General features: G+C 43.9%; 1 long non-coding RNA gene across 4 annotated transcripts in view; it reads right to left on the reverse strand.

The window, feature by feature from the left end:
- Positions 1-13,015, reverse strand: part of LOC113573800 — a 35,375-nt gene that overhangs the window by 21,746 nt on the left and 614 nt on the right. The gene's annotated exons all lie outside the window — the stretch shown is intronic.

The raw sequence follows: 13,015 nt of genomic DNA on the forward strand, positions 1-13,015 counted from the left end.
GTTATTATTTCCATAAATTTCTTAAAGGGACATGAGCAGCAGAGAGGGAGTGAGCAGGTCTGTGGCAGGCAAGTTTTACCTTAGCACAACTTCATTAGTGCTTCAGATTCAGTGAGTCAGTGCAACTGGTGTGGTGGAAAGTAAGCCCTGTCTGTCAAGATATTTTACTGGGACTGTGTCCTGGCTGGGTATACTCTTTCAGTTGCTTGCACCCATATGCTGGAAAGGCAAGCTCCGCCTCTGCCAAAGGCCACCCTGCAGTGGAGGGAGCAAAGCCTGTGGATGGATATGTTGGGCTAAGGGCAACGGACCAAGTGAATAAGGTTTTTCTCCTACTCGTAACTAAAGGGAGGTCGAGTGAGAAATTATGTGCACAAGTACCGCTAGCCCCACATACGCATCATTTTCCACCAGTGCAATGTTTTCATACACACACACACACACACACACACACACACCCAGGGCCAGGGACGAGGCCACCAAGACAATGACCACAGTTGCTCCATTCTGCTGTAGTCTGGGCTGGGCTGGATTGCAGGGTTCTATTTTTAACATGGACTCAGTACGAATGCATTGGTGGCTTATGTGATTCACTGAGTAGTGAATAACTCATTTAACCTTCTAATCTTTAGTATAATCTGAAATTAGTATGAATCCCTTTATTCTCTAAAATGAAAGAGCCGCTAAAATGAAGCATATTGTCTGAGCTAATGAAAGATTCTTAATAACTTTTCTATGCATGTTGCAGATCATACGGTGTGGGTGTGACTCATTATTTTTGGCCTTCTGTGGCCAATGCACTGATCTCTATAAACTGCCATTGAACAGCTATTGAATTTCCAAGGTGAATGTAAGATGCTGGGTAGACAGTGTCATTCAGAACTTTGATAGTGTGCATTAGCATGAACCGTAATTCATGCACGATTGGTATTTGTATATTTGGACACTGATGAGACAGTGTGAAACATTTGTTTTTGTCACATATTTGTAAATGAGCATTTCACTGCTTCTTTGCTATAAGGGAATAACTGATGGATGTTTGCACCCATTTCCTCCAAAACGGTAGGGTTGCTTCTCACTGAGCTGTGCACTGTGTCAGGTGAGACATGACAACTGAGGGTGTTAGTCCTCCAATGCACAGAGAAAATCAATGTTTTCTAGAAAGCCTCCTCCACAGGTACTTCATTTTCAATCAAGCACTACCTTCCTGTTTTCTTTTGCAGCTATGCATCAAGTTTTGCAAGGCCAGTGTCAGAAGTGGCAATGGTCAGTTTCATTCATACCTAGAGGCTAATGTCCATCGGCTGGGAACAGCATGAACAAGCCCCTAGCAGATTTTTTTTAATAATGATACTTTTTAAAAGATATGTTTTGTCCACAACAGGAAATGTCAGATCCAAAAGATTCACATTTGAACTATTTATGGCAATATTTAATGATAAGAAACTAACTAATCTGCTGCTGCAGAAAATAACCCAATCATTCACATCAAAGAAATGAGGTCCCAGGTCCGCTTTACTCCGGGGTTGTGCCCTTTCACCAAATGCCCACTCAGTCAGGCTCCTTGTCTGCACCTTTGTCTGGCTCCTCCTTTTCGAGGTGAGCATGGAGAAAACTGCTTCATTCATTTCTCCAGGAGCCTTTGAACACTCTAAAAGTGAGTACTAAATATTTACACGAGACGCCAATGTTTGTTTAAAGTTTGGGAGACACTGGAGAGAGAGTGAGAGAAAGGGAGTGAGAGAGAGAGAGAGAGAGAGAGAGAGAGAATGAGAGGAGCGGTGAGTGAGTGACTGTTTAGACAAAACACCTTCAGCGCTGTGACAACTGCCAGACCAGACTGTTTCTGATGAGCACTCTGGCCTTGCTGACTCCTTTTCAGGGCATGGAGATAGAGGCGAGAAGAATCTACAGTGAGGATCCCGCGGACAGGACTTTCACCTGAAAAAAGCCTCACTAACATGTCTCGGTGTTATACTATGTCTCCTGCACACTAACCTGCACACTAACTACTTTGTAAATATTCGGTACTGTTCTGAGTTTTGTAGCAGAACCATGATTTCCAATTGTTAGATGAGATGAAATTATTATTTTATTTTCCTTATTAACTTATTTTCCTCACCCAGTCCCTGAAGGCAACGCAAGTCTTAGGCCCATGTGTCAAGGTCTGTGTACTCACTCTTGTTATCTAGAACATCAGTTACACAAAAGACCAGCGCAGACCGCGGTAAGAGAAACTTGCTTCACCTCTGCTTGGTCCATGGTGAAACTGACAAAGACTCAAACACACTAAATGCAAGGCAACGGGATAGAAATTCTTTCTTTCATGCAGTAGTTACAAGGTTTTCAAGTATATTATGCATGAAGAGCAGTGATGATGATTATGACAAAGACGATCAGGTTACTACTAGAAAGTTCATGTCTGGTGCATGTATGACACACAGAATGGTAAAATGTATTGTTTAGAAACCCATGATGTGTTAATGAATGGAGGTTTTACAGTGTCTGCAGCCATCTAATGGAGCTGCCACTTGATTAGATTTAAGGTGCTATTACTGAGGAATGCACTGACATAGTGAATTGGGTAAAAAAGCCACAAAGGCATTTGTGTAACTGGCTTCAATAGAACTAACTAGGTTAAGCGGCAGACAGTGTTGCAATAGTTGTTTTACTCCTGTAACTGCACTGAACAAAAGTTGGTAAGACAAGCCTAAACAAGGCAAATCCAGTTATGATATACAATACGTTCTCTCTCTCTCTCTCTCTCTTTCTCTCTCTCTCTGTCACACTTTCTTTTTGTCGCCCTCTCTCTCCTTCTGTCTCAGTCTCCCACTCTCCCTGTAACTGGTTCCCCACACCTTCTCACTCTGCCTGCTTTAATGAAAAACTGAGAAACACACAGCTCACTTATTCTTGTCAACGCACCTTTTTCTCGAGTTCTTCTCAAAGTGTCATGCTGAGAAGCCCCAAATGTCCCATTTGCCATCATCACCTCTCTGCCCTGACTGTTGTGGCTCTGTCGGACCCCCACCGAGTGGCTTTTGATCTCTGACCCCTTCTCAGTGGGTAAAGACCGGTAGACAAAAATTCTACCACTGATTTTGGCCCATTTTAAATAATGTAAATTATTTAATTTTAGAATTTAGAATGACTTAATATTGGCTGGTGCATGGTAGAACCAATTGAACAGTTAAACCAAGCTGCTGTGATCTCTCTGTAGCTAATTTTCCATGAATGAGTATGAACCACATTCACACTTCTTGACTGCATACCACCAGTCTGTCTGAACCACAAACACAGAAGTGATTGGCAGTTAGCATAGTCACGCATGTGGATGCCACTGGATCCCTGTGGCATGTTCCTGCATCCTCTGTTTTGTTTCAATTTAAGCACGTAGACCTCAGGTCAAGCATAAAAGAGCAGGCAGACTGATCTGGGTACAGCTCCAATCCTCACCTATGCTGAAATTTTGCAGTTCTAAGTCCTCTCAATTAACATGATGATAACTGACTGGTGAGGCCAGTCAGACCAGGCGTGTTGGAGCAGAGGTAGCAGCAACAGGGCCCTCCCCTGATCAGAGCCTGAGAAACGAGCCCTGCGGCTTGTGTCAATCACCCCGTCGCCATGGAGTGCTGCCAAGAGGTATGGGCGTTATTTCACAACTCATGATGACTAATGGCTTTCCCCCACAGTCCTGATGTATCTGTCATGCGCCCACCCAGCTCATTTTCACAAGTGTCCCCTGTGTGAACCACAGCAAGAGGACACTTTTCCAGATGAGGGCTGGGAGAAAGATTAACACAGGGGCTTTGATGGAACAGCGATGAGTCAATGTTTGTTTGTGGTTTTGTCAGTTAAGAGGCCCCAATGTGTGTTTACCAAGGAGAGGAATGCTATGTCTAGGAGAATGTCCATGAACAGGTATTTTTAGCAAACTCATGCTAAGTATTGGTTTACTGTAGGCCAATGGGAAAAACTGCAGGGGAATGTATTTTCCTGCTGTAAGCCTATGGGAAAGCCTGTAGGGGAATATGTTCTCCTGCTGTAGGCCAATGAGAAAGCCTGTAGGGGAGTATGTTCTCCAGCTATAAGTCAATGGGAAAGCCTGTAGGGGAATACATCCTCGTGCTTTAAGCCAATGAGAAAGCCTGTAGGGGAATATGTTCTCCTGCTGTAAACCAATGGGAAAGCCTGTTGGGGAATATGTTCTCCTGCTGTAAGCCAATGGGAAAGCCTGTAGGGGAGTATGTTCTCCTGCTGTAGGCCAATGGGAGAGCCTGTAGGACAATATGTTGTCCTGCTGTAAACCAATGGGAAAACCTATAGGGGAATATGTTCTCCTCCTGTAGGCCAATGGGAAAGTCTGTAGGGGAATTATTTGCACCTTGTTATTAAAAGTGTGCAGAATTCCATAGTGTGTTGGCATAACACAGGGATGAAGGCGAGGTGGGTATGCATATCTATAGGTCCTTTAATTCTTTTCAGCAATGACAGAGAAAGAATCATAAAAAAAATTTGTAAAATTTGAAACCATAATATTTCATTCTCAAATATCTCCTTTTTGACACTTTACCTACAGAGCAAAGTAATCACTTTATAATGCTGTAAGCCATGTCTTGACAAATAGAGGCGCCGCATTCAGTATACCTTTGCTGGAGTTTATCTCAGCATTTTACAATATCATTCCCGAGCTCCTGCTTACACATGCTGCCGGTTCCTCACCTTAACAGACTTCCAGTTCAGGAGCACCAGGCTGTGTGCTCGTTCAGATGCTCTACTTATTATTTAAAAATGACTATACCGCTCATGCTCCTCCTGTCAAAACTGCATTAACACATGCACTTTCTCCTAGAAAAACTCAGCATCTGAGAACATTCTGGTACGGCTTCGCAAACTGATCTATTATGATCTTATTTGTTATGAAATGCTGCCCAGTGAAGGTGAGTGTTTGTCATCATATTTCTCATGACTTCCCAGCCACTGATGACCTGTATGAATCCAGAACATTGAAATGAGTTTCAAACTTTCATCATAAGCTCCCACAAGATACCACCTGTTCTAGATACTTCCCATGCAAAACCTCTTATATCCATCAGACACCTGAAGGGATTTTTTGATCGGTTCTCTGGTTATTCAGCAGTCAAGCTGAACTTCAGTCCTACTACAGCCCCCAGTTTCACTCACTTAATCTCAGCAACTCACTGTACTTGAACTCTATCATCAGTACTCCTGCACTACGGAGCAGGAATGATACACTGGGCATGTTTATGTACCTGCATTCCTGTCTGTACACTTGCACGCAACTACCACATCTACAACAGTACTGTTGACTGCAAAATGCAAAGTTCCTTTCTTTTTGTAAACTGTCAATGTTGGTACAGTTAAATTGTAAATTGTAAATCTTCACCCAATAAAGGTTGTCCACCAAGGTTAATATATGTTACACAGATTGCACATTATAATGTGAATAATTCCTCTTTATGTATGTTGTGTACCCAAGGTAATCCATTTCTGCATCTTGTAGTATTGTAGTTTTTCTGTGAAGACCAGAAATCATAGATGCCAAGACGGACCTGATGTACAAGACATGCTGGGTTCAGTCTGAGAGCAAAAGCGAGAGAGAGAAAGTGAGATGGAGAGAGGGAGGTACCATGATTCAGCAGAGGCTCACTATCACCCCCTCCATATGGCATGCAATCTTCCTGTTTCTCGACACCGTTGGATGCAAAGGGCAATGAAATCCTGGCGAGCCAGTGCAGGAGGCAGTGGAGTGTAGCTCATCACAACCCACATGACTGCCACATGCCTAAGGCCCTGTCCCCTGTTAAGAAGGCACACGAGATGTACAATATACCATGTAAGATCTGCATGGCCAAGCGTCTGTTCCATCTCTTCCAAGGCGTGGTCTGCTGCAAATCTCACTCTTCAGTGGAAACATTAGTCATCCTTTCAGCAACCACTTTCACACTTCAGATAAAGAATGGGAAAAGTCTGAAAGTGAGTTTCACAGTTAGTGGAATGTTGCCTGCAGACAGCTAACAGGCTAAGACTCCAACGGCCCTGCACGCTTCACCGGGTTGAGGCGGGTGGTGTTTCCCCTGACCCTGTCACCATCACAACTGCAACACCCCGTGTATGTACACACCATGCACACACACACTTTCAATGTTTTTTTTTTACTGGGCTTTTCCTGTTGTCCTTTGCAATATTGTTTCAGAAGCTATATCAACATCTTAATGCAACCACAGCGTTACCTGAAGTAAAACACTTCTGATTTCAAAAGTTCAAGATTAATGTATAATAAGAAGGCATTTGCTCAGTGTGACCAACAAAATATCTGTTTTTCTTTCCTATCATTGCTTTCATGCCATTTCTCTACTATTATTTAGTTACCATAAAGGGAGTAAAACTGAATACTACACACACTCTCTCTCACAAACACATGCATACATGCAGACAGAGATTTGTCTCTTGCTCCACCAACACACTGGATCCCTTTCAGTAACACTATGGAAAAACAGTGTGAGGGATAATGTAAAACAGAGAGATGACAGCTCTGAAGTGTCATAAGAGATAAAGAAACTCCCCTCATTCATGTGGTTTTCTACTAATCGCTCCGACACCTTCATGGCCGTATTCACTTTTAGAGAAATACTCGTTACATAGCCACATTAAATGAGACTGGCCGAATGCACAATTATCCTTAAGCATGTTAAAAAGAGATGACAAGGTGGTTCTTCAAAAGAGCAAGTTGTTACAAGGCAGTGAAGTGAACTTCAAATACAAGAGGCTCTTGCTTCATGAACACATCCACACCCCTGCGAAATGACTGTAGCTGGGAGGCAGTTCCAATAAAATAAATAAATAAAAAAATTAAAAACACAACATGTTTTGTAACACTGCCTCTTTGCTGAACCAGAGCACACACCCTCTTCTTGTGGAAAGCCAGGTCTGCTCTCATGTGCACAGATTCATCAAAAATGAGGTCATAGTACAGGCTGTCAGTCATTTTGATTAACTCAAAGGAAAACAGGGGGAGAGAGTTAGGGAGAGAGACACACACAGACAAATAGAGAGGCAGAGAGAGAGAGAGATAAGGTCAGACAAGGACAGATATCACTCTCACCTTTGACCTTTGCAGGGACTTCTAAAAGTTACTATCTCTGATAAAAATAATAATTAAAAAAACCCAGAACAGTTAATATGATTTATTCCAGGGTTTGTACAGGTTTTATTGCAAACAGGTCCCCACCAGCTGTCTTCCATGCACCACATTGTGACAGATCTTGTTTTTTAAGAAAATTAAATCAGTCCTATTAATTAAAGCCAAAGCAAAGAACTACACATTACCCCAGAGTGGCTGTTTAACCAAATGAATTCACCCCAGCATCCATGACCCAAAACTCATTATACAAAATTCATGAAGCAGCACCTCTGCTCCAGAATGCTTCAGTGCAGCTAGACGCACTTTTTGCTAACCCCCATGCCTGGTAAGTAAAATAAAGCAACACCATGTACAAACTCCTCAAAATAATCATTTCCAAAATGGCCCATCAAGTCAAAGTACGATTAACTCAAACAAAGCAGTTTTTCCCATTGCACTACGTGTCAAAGTGTCAGCATCTTATATGGAGTTTGTGTTCTTTGTGACAAATACAAAGCAATGAGCGTGTTGATGTATGCACTCTCTTAACCCCTAATATTTTCTGTTATATAATGTCTCAGCAGCCTTTATTACTATCCTGGTAAACTATGTAAAATATACATATGCATAAAAATATACATTAAAAAATTCTCAAATATAGCCTCATTCCTAACACATTCCATTGTCAAAATGTTCAGTACGATTTATTCTGACTGTATTAAAATCCTCCTATTCCAGTTTAATTCCCAGTAAACAATACAGACTTCGAGAAGCCTCCAGTGTAATGTCTAATCTGCCTTTAGGACTCTGGCTTTCTGTAAAACAATGAATGCCTCTTATGGCTCATGGACTCCCCCACAACATGTCAGCTGGACAGCATGGCAATGAATCACTACCACTAGCTGTGGGCAGTGGGGTGTACGTGGGTGTGCGCATGTTTTCCTAGCATGTGGTGGGGCTGGCAAGGAAACAGACACACAAGCACGACCATAGTAGCTGTGAATCAGACGATAACGGCAGCTGAAATGGGACAAATGACAGCTCACACTTCCTCTCCCACTTTCTGCACAGCAGTTGCTCCCTTTCGCTTCGCTTGGCTTTCAGTACTGACTGAACCACCCCAAAACATTCGCTACCAATGTTTGGGTCCAGTTTCATAAATCCAATGTGTGTGTACAGCATCAGTGTGCTTGCCTGTGACTTCATCTACTCGGAACCCTGAAACTGTTCCTATCCGAGATTTGTGTGCGTGTGTTTGCGTAAGAGAGCTGGACTCTCACAGTAGGGCATCGAAACTAATCTCATAGACCAGAATTCAAACTTCTTGCCAAGGTATACAACAACAAACCCCACCCCCTACACAAACATCCTCTAGCCAGAGTCCTGTAGCCATCCAGGAGCTGACTCTACCATGCTGGACCCCTCACAGCCATTCAGGGGCTGACTCCGCCACGCTGGAGCCCTCGCAGCCATCCAGGGGATGACTCCACCACGCTGGAGCCCTCGCAGCCATTCAGGGGCTGACTCCACCACGCTGGAACCCTCGCAGCCATCCAGGGGCTGACTCCACCACGCTGGAGCCCTCGCAGCCATCGAGGGGATGACTCCACCACGCTGGAGCCCTCGCAGCCATCGAGGGGATGACTCCACCACGCTGGAGCCCTCGCAGCCATTCAGGGGCTGACTCCACCACACTGGAGCCCTCGCAGCCATCCAGGGGATGACTCCACCACGCTGGAGCCCTCGCAGCCATCCAGGGGCTGACTCCAACACGCTGGAGCCCTCGCAGCCATCTAGGGGCTGACTCCGCCACGCTGGAGCCCTCGCAGCCATTCAGGGGCTGACTCCACCACACTGGAGCCCTCGCAGCCATCCAGGGGATGACTCCACCACGCTGGAGCCCTCACAGCCATTCAGGGGCTGACTCCACCACGCTGGAGCCCTCGCAGCCGTCCAGGGGCTGACTCTGGCCCTCCAGCTCAGCCTGCACATGTGACTGCCTTGTTTACTGCATTACCACCTGCTGGGCTATCATAGGATGAGAATGTTGTATCTATAGTTTGTTCTTTTGCAGGAGACTTGAGGGAGCAGTGAAAGCTTTTGGGAGTGTGATTACATGATTATGTTTATCAACACATCACTGGCATGTGGTGAGATTTCAGCAATTACCCATCACTGGGCAATTCACGTTCCTGGAATCTGTCTGACTAAAACACTTGAAACTTACAGTATTAACTTACAGCAGCAAATGGCCCTAGAGCTTAAGCACATTATGTAATGTCCTTCTCTGTGAATGTGTCTATGTGTCTGTGTCTGCAAGTGTGTTTAGGGAGGCTACGGTAAACATCAGCTAAAGCACTATACTTCAATGCAAATGGCTTGCTAAAATCCAGACTCATGACATACTACATTACGTAAACAGCTCTGTCTGGAAAACATTTTTACTCTAATTTCACCCTATTAAAGCAACTCACCAGCTAGTATATATAGTGCTGCCTTTGGACTTTTATGCACACTGCAAAGAGGACCATACAAAGAAAAGTGAGGGACACACTCTGACCTATGCACACAATTTACACTTTCACCTCTTTGCAGATGAAACAGGACTGAGGAAATCTTCCAGGGGTCTGAATAAATATACTCTGTAAATATACTATAAACATTCAATTGCATTCCAGTGCCCTTGTGAGTGACTTAGGAGTCACTTTCAGGGTAAGGGATGTGATAAAAAGTCACAAAAAGAAGTTCACACATCATAAAAATTTCCAAAGACAGTCCAGGGAACGAGGAGGCTGACATCACAGCCAGGTCCTTCCGCAGTCTTTCCGTGGGATTATGACAGCTGGGAACCCCACTAGCTGATTCAGACATTCGAGCTGTGACACGCTGTTTGCCAAAACTGTAAGCAAGCAGGCTGCCAGGTAGAGCACTGCTCTTTGGTGGTCTCTGTGCATATGTGTGCATGCGTGTGTAAGTGTGTGTGTGTGTGTGTGTGTGTGTAAATGCATAAGTGTGGGAGGCCAAGTTTCCCAGCAGTGCGTTTCCGTGCGCAGGCTGTGCCTGCCCACTCCAGCTCTGCTACTGCGAGACTGAGCGGTCTGGCAGGCAGACGGCGTGAGGTCAACACGGCCGAGCGAAACACAGTCACAGCCGCCAACAACACTGCCTGATGGCAAAGAGTGGGAGATAAAGATATAATGGAGCGTTTTCTCATGTCAAGCCCCTGTGCACTTAATTCTTTAATTATTTTTGCTTGCATATTTGCAGGGAGGAGAGCAGGCAGGAAGATAGAGGGCGTGAGAGACAGTGAATGAAGCTAAGCTTGGGAACAAAGCCCTCAGATCCCAGTCCTCTTGCACATATGGAATTGGGGAGTGTCTGCGGCTTGGATTAAGGAGACAGGGAAATGAAAAACCAGGAGGAGAAAGACAAGAGGGTGTAAAGAAGGCAAAGAATAAAAAAAATTGCAAGTAATAACCATTTAGCAGAGAGACTGCTTGTGTGACATGAAGGCAGGTAGAAGGATGAGATCAACAGGAAGTGATGTTGCGGCTTAAAGAGGCCAGGGGAGTGGAGGAGAGAGAGTAAAGAGTGAGACGCGCCATGCTCTGCAATCTCCATCTGTCTGAGTGTCTGGCTCAGCAGGGACCTCCATTCCAGAACGGAGCGATTACATAACCCAGGGAAACCGGTCCAAAAAAGAGGCCAAACAAGAGTGCTTATGTGCTGGAGAACGGCTGAGTCGCACCCTCCCACTCGGCCTGTAACACAGCTGATAGCTTTCACTTCCTTTAGCTTGGACTAAGAGCTACACGGTGAGGAACTTGGACTGGGGCAAAGCTTGTCCACTCTCCAGCAACTTCTCACTGCACACAATGTTGTGTACTGAGCTCGCATATGTCAGCTATTTCCCATATGATGCAGTATTGAACTCTGAAACCCTGCAAATGTTTCGCAACAGCACTTTGCACATATAAAATAACATCTGATCTGCTTTGCTATAAAACCGACTTGTCCAGCAGGTGTAAGCACACCCAAAATTTCGTCGCCTTAGGTCCACTAACTTACGTGTTACATTTCAATAAATGCAGAATGAACAACTCACAGGTGTCATCCCCATGCAACAGCTACGTAATGTTATGTTTTAGTCATTAATTGTTCATCAAGTTAACACTACGTCAGTTCAAAACTGCAAAAGAAAAATCCTGACAGCTTTAGAAAGACTTCAGTAGATCATGCCTAGTAACTACTGTTGCTGGTGAGTCAACATGGGTATGCCCTTTTGTATGGAAGTAGTAGAAAGTTATATTTCTGCATCCAGTGGTTATAGAGGTACTTTAGCACATTGTTTAAGTGTTCTTCCAGTCATACACTCAGTGTACTGCCTAGTCTACCCAAGTACTGTCCAAACTTCACTCCAGATTAATATTTTCCACTAAAAAGGCATTGTAGCCTAGCAAATACCTTAGTATGAGCCTTGAAAACTTACATGGTTTACACAGTACTCAAAGCTAGACTAAGGCAGGCTGGTTTTTAAATGAGAATAACAGTAAAGGATCCAAAAGTGTCTTAATAGCTCACACTGGGCTCTGTGAGCACATATAGACATAAGCCATCATTAGCAGGACAAAAGACGAAGGAAACTTCTATGCTTAGAACAATGACAATGCTTAAATACCTCGGTATAACAACTCTGTCCCTGCACAGGAGATTATCCAAGGCAACAAAATAAGAGTTCTTTCAAAACACTTGAGCTCATACAGCCTTACATGCTGACTTATCTCAACCCCTGATACAGAGAACCAAAATCAGCAGCACTCACCCCGATAAACTTGAGCTTTAGACAGAGCTGCACAGACCTTTCACTTAACCTGGAGAGTGGCAGTGTAGACTGGCAGTGCAGTGGTAGGGAAAAATGGCAGTGTAGAGTAGCAGTGCAATGACAGTGCAGTAGCAGTGCCTGAGACACTGGCATGCAGACAGGAACCTGAACTTTAAATACTAAAAGAAAGTGATTTTTTAAAGCACTGTCTTCTGTGCTAATGAAAGCCTTGTTGGCTTACTTATGAGAGGACACTGCAGCATCTAAAGATTCATTCATGTAGCTGATACTTTTATCATAAGTGACTTACAATTATGGCTGAAAACAACCTAAGGGTTATGGGCCTTGCTCAGGGACCACAACAGTGGCAACTTGGCAGTGGTGGGGCTTGAACCAGCAACCACCCAATCAGAAGCCAAGCACCTTAACCACTGAGCTACCACTGTCAGCCACCGTTCCATCCATCCATCCTGCCTGCCACCTTTCCATCCATCCAACCTACCAGTGAACATGTGGTCATGTCTGCCAATTCTGAAATTCACGGATTCTTTTAATGCATTTCTCCATTTCCCTGCCCCAATGAACCTTCATAACGTGGAGCATAACTAGCACAAATTACTTTAATGTTAAAACATTTGCAAGCATATACACGTCTAGACTGTATAGATATTCATTCATCACACCAATTACAAAACAAGCCCTTAAACATTCATCCTTTCAGAAGCCATGCAGAATGTTATATATCAGTGTATTTCAAATTAAAACATAACTCTTGTTCCTCTGAGATAAACCTTTTCTGATTATTACAATGCCAAAATGCATTTATCTTTCATCTTTGCTGTGCACAAGCATTGTGAAAATGGATTTAATAAATCAGTACCTGGCTTTTTGCATAAAGCAAACCAGCATGGTGTACTGATACAATATGACTGTTGCCTACCTTTGTGAAATTCTATTAGTAAAACTGTGATTAGACAAACAGACAAAGGACATTTTGCACACATAAAAAGACAACAAACTGGTCTTTCTGAAGCTGTCCTACTTCAAAA

The sequence above is a fragment of the Electrophorus electricus genome, chromosome 5 (genome assembly GCF_013358815.1).
Source record: "Electrophorus electricus isolate fEleEle1 chromosome 5, fEleEle1.pri, whole genome shotgun sequence".
Taxonomy (NCBI): domain Eukaryota; kingdom Metazoa; phylum Chordata; class Actinopteri; order Gymnotiformes; family Gymnotidae; genus Electrophorus; species Electrophorus electricus.